This window comes from Nicrophorus vespilloides, unplaced genomic scaffold (genome assembly GCF_001412225.1).
Source record: "Nicrophorus vespilloides isolate i.1.1-1 unplaced genomic scaffold, Nicve_v1.0, whole genome shotgun sequence".
Lineage (NCBI taxonomy): Eukaryota > Metazoa > Arthropoda > Insecta > Coleoptera > Silphidae > Nicrophorus > Nicrophorus vespilloides.
Genome location: NW_017099024.1, coordinates 102,091 through 110,626, shown reverse-complemented (window position 1 = coordinate 110,626; position 8,536 = coordinate 102,091). Strand labels below are relative to the sequence as shown.

The window sequence follows — 8,536 nt, the reverse complement described above, 5'->3', positions numbered from 1 at the left end:
TATCACACGACGCCTGTTGTTTTTATTTTCTCATCCATGCATAGTTTTATCGTCCTCGTTTCATATTTTTGCATATTTTTTTGATAAACAAGGTAAATTGCTGTTGCCCACTTATCTACCTTCGTTTTTCTTCTTTTATACGTGTGTATGTGTGCATATATCATTTGACTCATGACACGTCCATTTCGAAACTATTCCCTCACCTTGATAAGGATTGTCACTCGTTTCTTCCCGCAATTACAAACTAAATTCAACAACTCAACGTAGAAAAACAACTATTTCTTTTTAGATAATATTTTTATTCATTCGTTATTATAACTTTAACCCTTTAACTCATTTTTTTTGGATTTCTTTGAAAACACATCAAAATTAAGTTACCTATACATTTTTATTAAATTTCAGCAATATCTTCAATGAAAATATTGGTAAAGTCAGGGAATTTTAAGCTTAAATCGTATAATAAGTATATTATAATGATTTAGATAATATTATTTTATAAACTTATTTGATGGTATTCTGTTATACAATTTTTCATTTCGTTACAATATAAAAAAAAACTTATACAGAAGTTAATTGAATTTAGATTTGTACTCACTTGGTGTTTCCAATTGCAAAACAAATCATTTTTGTATACAATATAAAGATTACATTAAAATACCAACAAGTATTTACATCTGTTTCACGTCTCTTTATAATTTAAATAATGACATAAATGTGCCGGTACTTATAAGTATCTTCAGACGACAAAGAGTTAAGAGCAATCCTCATTACTCAAACAAATCCCATATGATTATAACACATTTATAAAATTTTCTCTTTAATTTCACATAAACAAAATTATTGGAAAGTAAATAACTTTTATGTGATTTTATATTTTTAAATATGAACTTTATAAATCAATACATTTTAAATTAATTATTACTTAAATATAAGATTTTACATTACAGTCTATTGAAATTACAATGAAAAGTTATTTTTTTTAAATAAACTAAAACAAATTATTTATAAAAGTTTAAGCTTAAATTTCATTGAAATAAGTACAATAAATATATTTGAGTCAGCATCCCTTCCATTAGGGATCTCATAGAGATCGGCACACTAATAGAACGGAAACAATAAGTCTTTTGGGTCCAACCCAGATTGGAAGACGTCGCTTAATGCATACAATAGATAAATGTAAAGACTTTGAATAGGCTTTTGTGGTGGTGAGTCAGTGTTATTTATGGGAGAATTCGATTTTTTTTAGTTCGAGAAGAAGAAAAATTACATTTTAATAAATATTAAAAAGAAATATTTAGCATGTTATAAAATAATTAATTAAAAATGAAGCAATAACTCGCTTGATGCGGGTAATCGATTCAACCATTATCACAGGACTGTTTGAAACCAGATTAATCGAGGACGTTGAAACATGCATAAATAAACAATATAAGAAGAGTCTTGACTATAAACTATATAAAAACCTGTCATCTCTGATTAAGAAAATAGCATTGTTTACTAATAATATTTATTGCAACAATAAATCACCAAAATATAAACTCAATACAGTAACAAAAATGAAATTAAACTGCTTCAAAGGGCTATTGTTTTGTGTACTATTTTTTTTAGTATTTATTTTTGTTTTGCTAAATTAAAATTTGATTTATTACAAAATTTTCAAACAGCACTATATTAAATCCGGACTTATCGAAGCCGCACTATGCGAGGCATTGCTATATATTGAATGTCACATGTCGTACATTATATCAATTTCATTAAATTTGAATAATAAGTATTAGTATTTCTTCGTAACATCAGATATTTTGATAATGTTAAAATTACATATTTATTTAAAAAAAATATCTATGAGTTATTCTATGGTTACAGTAAAGTTTCTGTCAATTTGACTTATGTCAAAAATATCAATTAGTGGCATCTCTGGCATCAATGCAATTCGCCCAGCACCTAATTCTACCGACCTAGCGCCTTATGATTTGTGCTGTTTCCGAAAATTAAAAAAAGAATGAAGTAAAAAGTCTTCAGTTCCAATGTAAAACTTGAAAAGCTATAAGTCAATTTTGAGGAATGTTTTAAAAGGTGGCTCTACTGATTTAAGAAATGTATTGAAATAAATGGAAATTTTGTAGAAAAATTACAAAAGGATGAAAATTAAATATATTAAAATATTATTGTTATTATTTTGTTGTTTTTTTTTAGTCAACTTAGCGAAGTCTTGTTAGACCCCTCGTATACAAAAATATGAGTTTATAGTCTAAAATTGGGTTACTGTATGTTATACTGAATGTCAATTTTATATACGTCGAATGAAATGACATATGTCAGATTGATAGAAATTAGAGTAATAATAAGAAATGAGCATACGGTGAAGTACTTTTACGATGGATTAAAAGATCGTTGGTAGAGGAAAAAGGTAATTTTCAATTTGCCTGTGCTTGTGAGATGGCATGTGTGGATCTTTTGGGGTGTTAAGAAAGAGGTGACGGTTAATGAAAACATAAATAAACCGTCAGTTTTATGCTCGGTGGCCGCGAGACCCCTTAAGAAAACTATAATCGAAAGGCGGCGCGGCGCGTGCCGTCTGTCTTACATGTAACGAACATCTGCCTCTCATGCCTTCGCCTTCGATCCATTTCCTCTTACGTCCAACCATCCCCTGGCCCACAAACCCATCACATTCTACCGGCACCGGACCAGAGATGCATCTTACCAAATATCAGCTGGTCGCTTGTTCACTTCTGATGACCATCAGATGCACATGTTGTTATATAAACTCTCTCTCGCACACGCACTCACTACGCAGACGGTTCTATTTCTTATAACAACCTTTTTTTTATTCATTGCATCATCTTGATAATATAATGACATCCTTTTCACCTAACATTAAACTATTATTGATACACCACATATTGACATTAAACTAAAACAAACAAAAAAAAAACGGTTATTCAATTTTTTTTTAAATTTTCAACAATGATGTTGATTGATGTTATAATATTATTATTTGTTATAAATAGTATTCCTTCCGTTCCAAAATAAGCGTCCAATTTCATAAAAAAATATACAAAGGGATATAAAAACGTGTTTTTTCACTATTAGACTATTACATAAAATGGAAAACATTTGAAAATTAACACTTATGAGTAACATTTAACAAATTAGTAAGTTTTTGCAAAAAATAAACCAAACTAAAAAAATGTTACAAACAAATTCACTACAAAAACTAATGTGACATATGTGTGCTATTAGAGTCATTTTTTCCATGCTTAATTTATATAAATAACTACTGATACATTTAACTTCATTATTTCAACAATCCAATAAAAAAACTAAAATCCGACACTTATTTTGAACGAAGCGAGTATATGTTACATTTATGACATATGTCATTATGACACTTCATGTCAAAGTCACAAAAATTGAAATTGAATCTGTATTAATAGAATATAAGAATAATTTGGCATAGAAAATAACAATAAAATCATATTTGATCGATCATTAATTTTTTAAAATTTTATACTTCATCTACAGGGTGCAACTGCAACCAACTTAAAACTGCTATAACTTTAGAACAGCTGGCAATGCTGTGTCTATAATTCGCCTAATGATAACTGATTTTTTTGTTTACACGTCTGCGGAAGTATTGCATCTCAGTTTATAGGAAAAGAAATTATTCGTGATGTAATTCAAGCGTAATAGTGTAATAGCCCTATATTTGAGCGGAAAATCAAAAGTGGCTATTGTTATAGCTCTCGAACACCTAAATGTGAATAAATGTTTCGTGTCTCAAATCATAACTCGTTATAACGAAGCTAGTAGTATTGCAAAATTCTATTTTGGTGGTCGGAAAAAAACTAAACCTGTGGCAGAAGTGGTTCAGAAAATTAAGGGCCGAATTGAATGAAAAAATATTTGTAAACAAACAAAATGATCGAATTTACTTAGAAGAGAGGTCAAATTGCCACAAGAAGTTGAGCACTACCGTTTGTGGTAGTTTGTGAGACTGTGACGGTCGATGGTCACTCTGCATTGGTGTTTTTGGATCGTCGCGTCAAGGTTAATGGGAATTTCAACCACGAAAAAGTTTTGGAAGATGCTCTGAAGCCGTGGGCAACCAAAATTTTCATTCAGAAAGAGTGGACGTTTCAAGAAGACTCTGTACTATCACACAAAGCACGCGAAAACCAACAATGGCTAAGAGACAACGTTCCACACTTCATTACGACAGCACAGTTGCCTCCACGGTGACCAGAGACAAAAAATACTAGAGTGTTAATGTGCTCAATTCTTCGTGAATGGAGGAAGATTCCGCAGGCTCATATAAGTGCATCGTGCGACTCGCTTGTCGACCAACTCAGAGCCATAGTTCGCGCTATAGGCGGCCATATTGAAAAATTGATATGAATTGGAAAAACTTAATTCTTTTCCAACATTTTTTGCTCGTGGTTCAATAAAATCCAATTTCAAATAAAGAAAACATTCTGAAAAGTTGCACTTCAATTGGGCCACCCTGTAATGTTATATAAGTTAAGACATCTTAAATATAATACACGTTACCTTGACAACGAGTTGTTGAAATTAATTTCGTATTATATGTAACATTTTGGTTTAAAATTTTCTCATCATTTTACATCAAATATAATTTGATTAATAGTAGAACATAGTATTAAATTATAAAAATAACTAAATAAATAAAGCGACGATTACGTGAGTTGTGAATTTAAATTAAAGAAATGATCAAATTGCGTATTGTAACTCTTAAATTGATTACCTTGGCAACGATTTGTTAAATATCAATTTTCGTACACAAACCAATGTAAAATTTAACAGTTTTGTTGAAATTTTTTATAAATGTATGTACATTATTATCTGCAACATATTTGAATGAAATTGAAGTTTGATGATAACATCCTACGCGGATTCAAGTTCAAGAAATGTATATTATCTGGATGCATAGATTGTAAACTTACTCTGCCGATAGTGCTATCATCGGAAAGCTCTCTTATATCAGCTGGAAACTTAAATCCCGAGCTAGGATTTATCAACGTTATTTATTTGCACAACGAATGAGAGACCCAAATGATATAAATAAAATAAACTATTTCCTCTCAATGTTCATTGCATCAAGGAGACCATAAGCAACCAAAATCCTTGTGTAAAAGAATTGAGCGCAATTAATCTCAATTTGTTTTATGTACTTTAGTTTTTTTTCTTCTTTTTTTTTCAAATTTGCGTACTCGAAACTTGATTTACAATAGCACTCAAACCGAATTTAATCGGTGTCGCAATAAACAAGTCGCGTCTATAATTAAAAATTTGTTATGGCATCCTTAAAATATTCACAATCTATACAATTATCAAGAAATAAGACGATTTTGCTTTTTTGTAAAAATTAAAAAAAAAAAAGCTAAAATAAAAAGAAACAATTTTGTTTATAATTAGACAATTACGAAAACTGATAGCATTGAGTTTTATCTACTTTTTTTTTTCAAATTTGTAGGAATATATCAAAAAAAAACATTAAAAAAGTTTTAAATTGTTAAAAAAAAAATAGTTTTTTTTGTAACTAGTTTTGAAATAATTGTTTGGATATTAATTTTTTCAGTATTTGTGATGTAATTTAATGAAAAATACTTTTTTCATTTCTTATAAGAATTTTTCATTACTTCCACTAATTTAACTAACACGTACTTGATAATTTAATATTTTGCAATATTTCGACTAAAAAATGTTAAATCGTCTCGACGTTTGTTGCGTGGAACACTACCCACATAGTTGAATGCCATAAGTAATATAGCTTTTTACTCATTACTAATTTATTTTCTCTCATTGAAAATGTGTATCGAGTACACCAAAACTCAGGATACTCTTTATAAATCTGATTTCCAATCTTCAAAAAGGAAACATCATTTATTTATAAAATTGAAAGATAAAATTCTCTTTTTTCTTTCAAATTTTGTTTCTAATCTTGTTTAGTTATTATCAATTGTTTAATTATTCTAATCAATCAATAAAACAAAACAAAATATTTATATAATTTAAGAAGTATACATATATTATGACTATTGTAGATGATTACGTAATACGTAAATTTTGAATTGATGGATGTATGGTTCAATTAAAATAAATAAAAATGAACAAGGCATATAGACTCAAACAAACTTCGCTGCTCCTATATGGGAACAAGCAATGAGAGTTCTAAGCAATAGGAAAGCGCTACAAACGGTCCAACGGAGAGGAGCAACTAGGATATGCAGCGTATAGGACAATATCCAAAGACGCAGTGCAGGTTATAGCTGGTGTGCCACCAATAGAGGTCCTTGTTCTGGAGAGAGGTGAGACTGCTAGAGCCAAACTGCTGCAAAAATGGCAAGATAAATGGCACAGGTCGGAGAAAGGAGCCTGGACTCGGCGCCTAATCCCGCAAATAGAGCCTTAATTAAGCAGAAAGCAAAGTGAAACATTTCACCTGAGCCAGGCGCTGTCTGGCCATGGATGCTTTGGCAAGTACCTGCACTTCTTCGCGAAGAAGGAGGACGAAAGGTGCTGGTACTGTGAGAAGAACGATAGCTCTGCGCACACCCTATTTAGGTGCTGCAGATGGGTTGAAAGGAAACACAAGGCGGAGGCAGAATTGGGAGTTCTGCTAGAGCCAGAAAATATTATCAGTGAAATGCTGAAGAGTGCGAAGAGCTGGGATATTGTAGCGGCGTACATATCAGAAGTGCTACTAAGCAAAGAAGAATTCGAGCGGAGGCTGCAGAGGGCCTACGAGGATAGTGGCAGTGGAGGCCAGCATTAACATGATGTAGGGGAAGTGCCAATGAGGCAAAGACAATCAGCATCGCAGAGTAGTATAGCGATACAGGTCCTGCATGCTGGCGAAGAAGGGGAGAGTTTTTAGTGCGGTAAGAATCCCACAGTACCACGACTCTACCCGTGGTCCCTATGGAAGGTTTCCTCTCCTCTAAAAAAAACTCAAACAAATCAAGTGAACTAATTGTATAAGAAAATATTGAAATGTTCATTTGAACTACTTATTACGAATTAAGCAATAACTTATATAACGGGGGTGTAACTCAGTGGTAGAGTGTCTGCTTCGCATGCTGAAAGTCCTGGGTTCAAATCCCAGCTCCTCCAACTGTAAAAATAATTTTGAATTATACCTTAAATTGCTTTATTTTAATATAAAAATTAATTTACAATGTTTATAATGTAGTATTATATTTAATTTTTCATAATCAGATTTTTTTTCAAGCATATATGAATGAATATATTTTGTAAGGTTATGTAAACTTATATTAAGTAAGATAGAATAAGGTTATTTTAGGATGAGTGAATTGAATTTGTAATTGGGTTAGGTTAGTTTAAGTCTGATTACGTCGAATAAAGTTAAATTGGATCAGTAACTAGTCTAGATTAGTTAAGATGAGTTTCAACTTGATTACGTCATTATTTTTTGTTTCTTGAAGCATCTTTCAAATTTCTTAGTTTCCACTTTGATTCCACGGGCAAATAAGAATAACTCAACCATATTGCACTTAAATTAAAAAAAAAAAGGTTGAATATTCAATGTAATTATGAGAATTCATTGGAAAATGTCATCGCACAAAAAAAAACTCGTGATTATCGTAGATAATATTTTTGCAATTAATGGTAATTGAAATGCAAGGTCGCAAAACGTAAATCACCGTAGACGCAGAATGTAACCATGCGTCTGATGGATTAGCATTCTCCGTGAACTCTGCGCTTGTTTTTCCATACGATCTTTCGATGCATTTCCACTCGCATTGTAACTTGGGAAAACAAAAAAGAAATGAAATCAAAAAAAAAGAACAACAACCAACGATTTGAAAAAGTAATGGAAGGAAAGAGTTCGTCCGTCGACTGATTGCGCAGGTTGTTGAAGACGTCCGTTTGTTCGTCCGTTTTCTGAATATCACCGGGTCGTGGGAGCATGACCGCATTGTTTACGGTCATCTGTTCTTTACACTTATCAATGTGTATCGATTTGCATTCAATGATTCCGGCACGAATCAACACGTGCTTCCATGCGTGCTTTCTTACCTCGATTCTCTCACCTCTATTTTGCATGTCGCAAAAAGACAATTAAATCAATTGGACGAAGAACCAACTCAGTTAAACAGCAATTCCTTGCATAGTTTCCACAATTTCCCGGACTGTTTGAAACCAGAATAATCGAGAAACTAAATACTTACCAAAATAACAATTTTTTTTTAGAATTTATTTTCACTTTCTGAATTAAAATTTTAGTTTCTTTTAAAATTTTCTAAAAGGACTATAGTGAATTCGCATTGACCGAATCCGCACTATGTGCTGTACAATACAAAACAGCCCCAACAGAAGCAGTTTTGGTAATTTTTGTACTTTTTAGTGTAGATTTAAGAATAAGAAAAATATTTATTACGGATAAGACCGATTCTAGGAAAACAAAAATGACTTAAGAATTAGTCCATTCAGCAGATAACCAAATTTTGGATTTTAAAAGAGTGTGCTAAGGAATCTAGAATATATTCAG

The 8,536-nt window shown here is 31.5% G+C and overlaps 1 non-coding gene across 1 annotated transcript; it reads left to right on the top strand.

The window, feature by feature from the left end:
* The first annotated feature begins 7,065 nt into the window (after positions 1 to 7,065).
* On the top strand, positions 7,066 to 7,137 carry Trnaa-cgc. Its single transcript has one exon. It is a non-coding gene; the product is annotated as a tRNA-Ala (tRNA).
* The last annotated feature ends 1,399 nt before the right edge of the window (positions 7,138 to 8,536 follow it).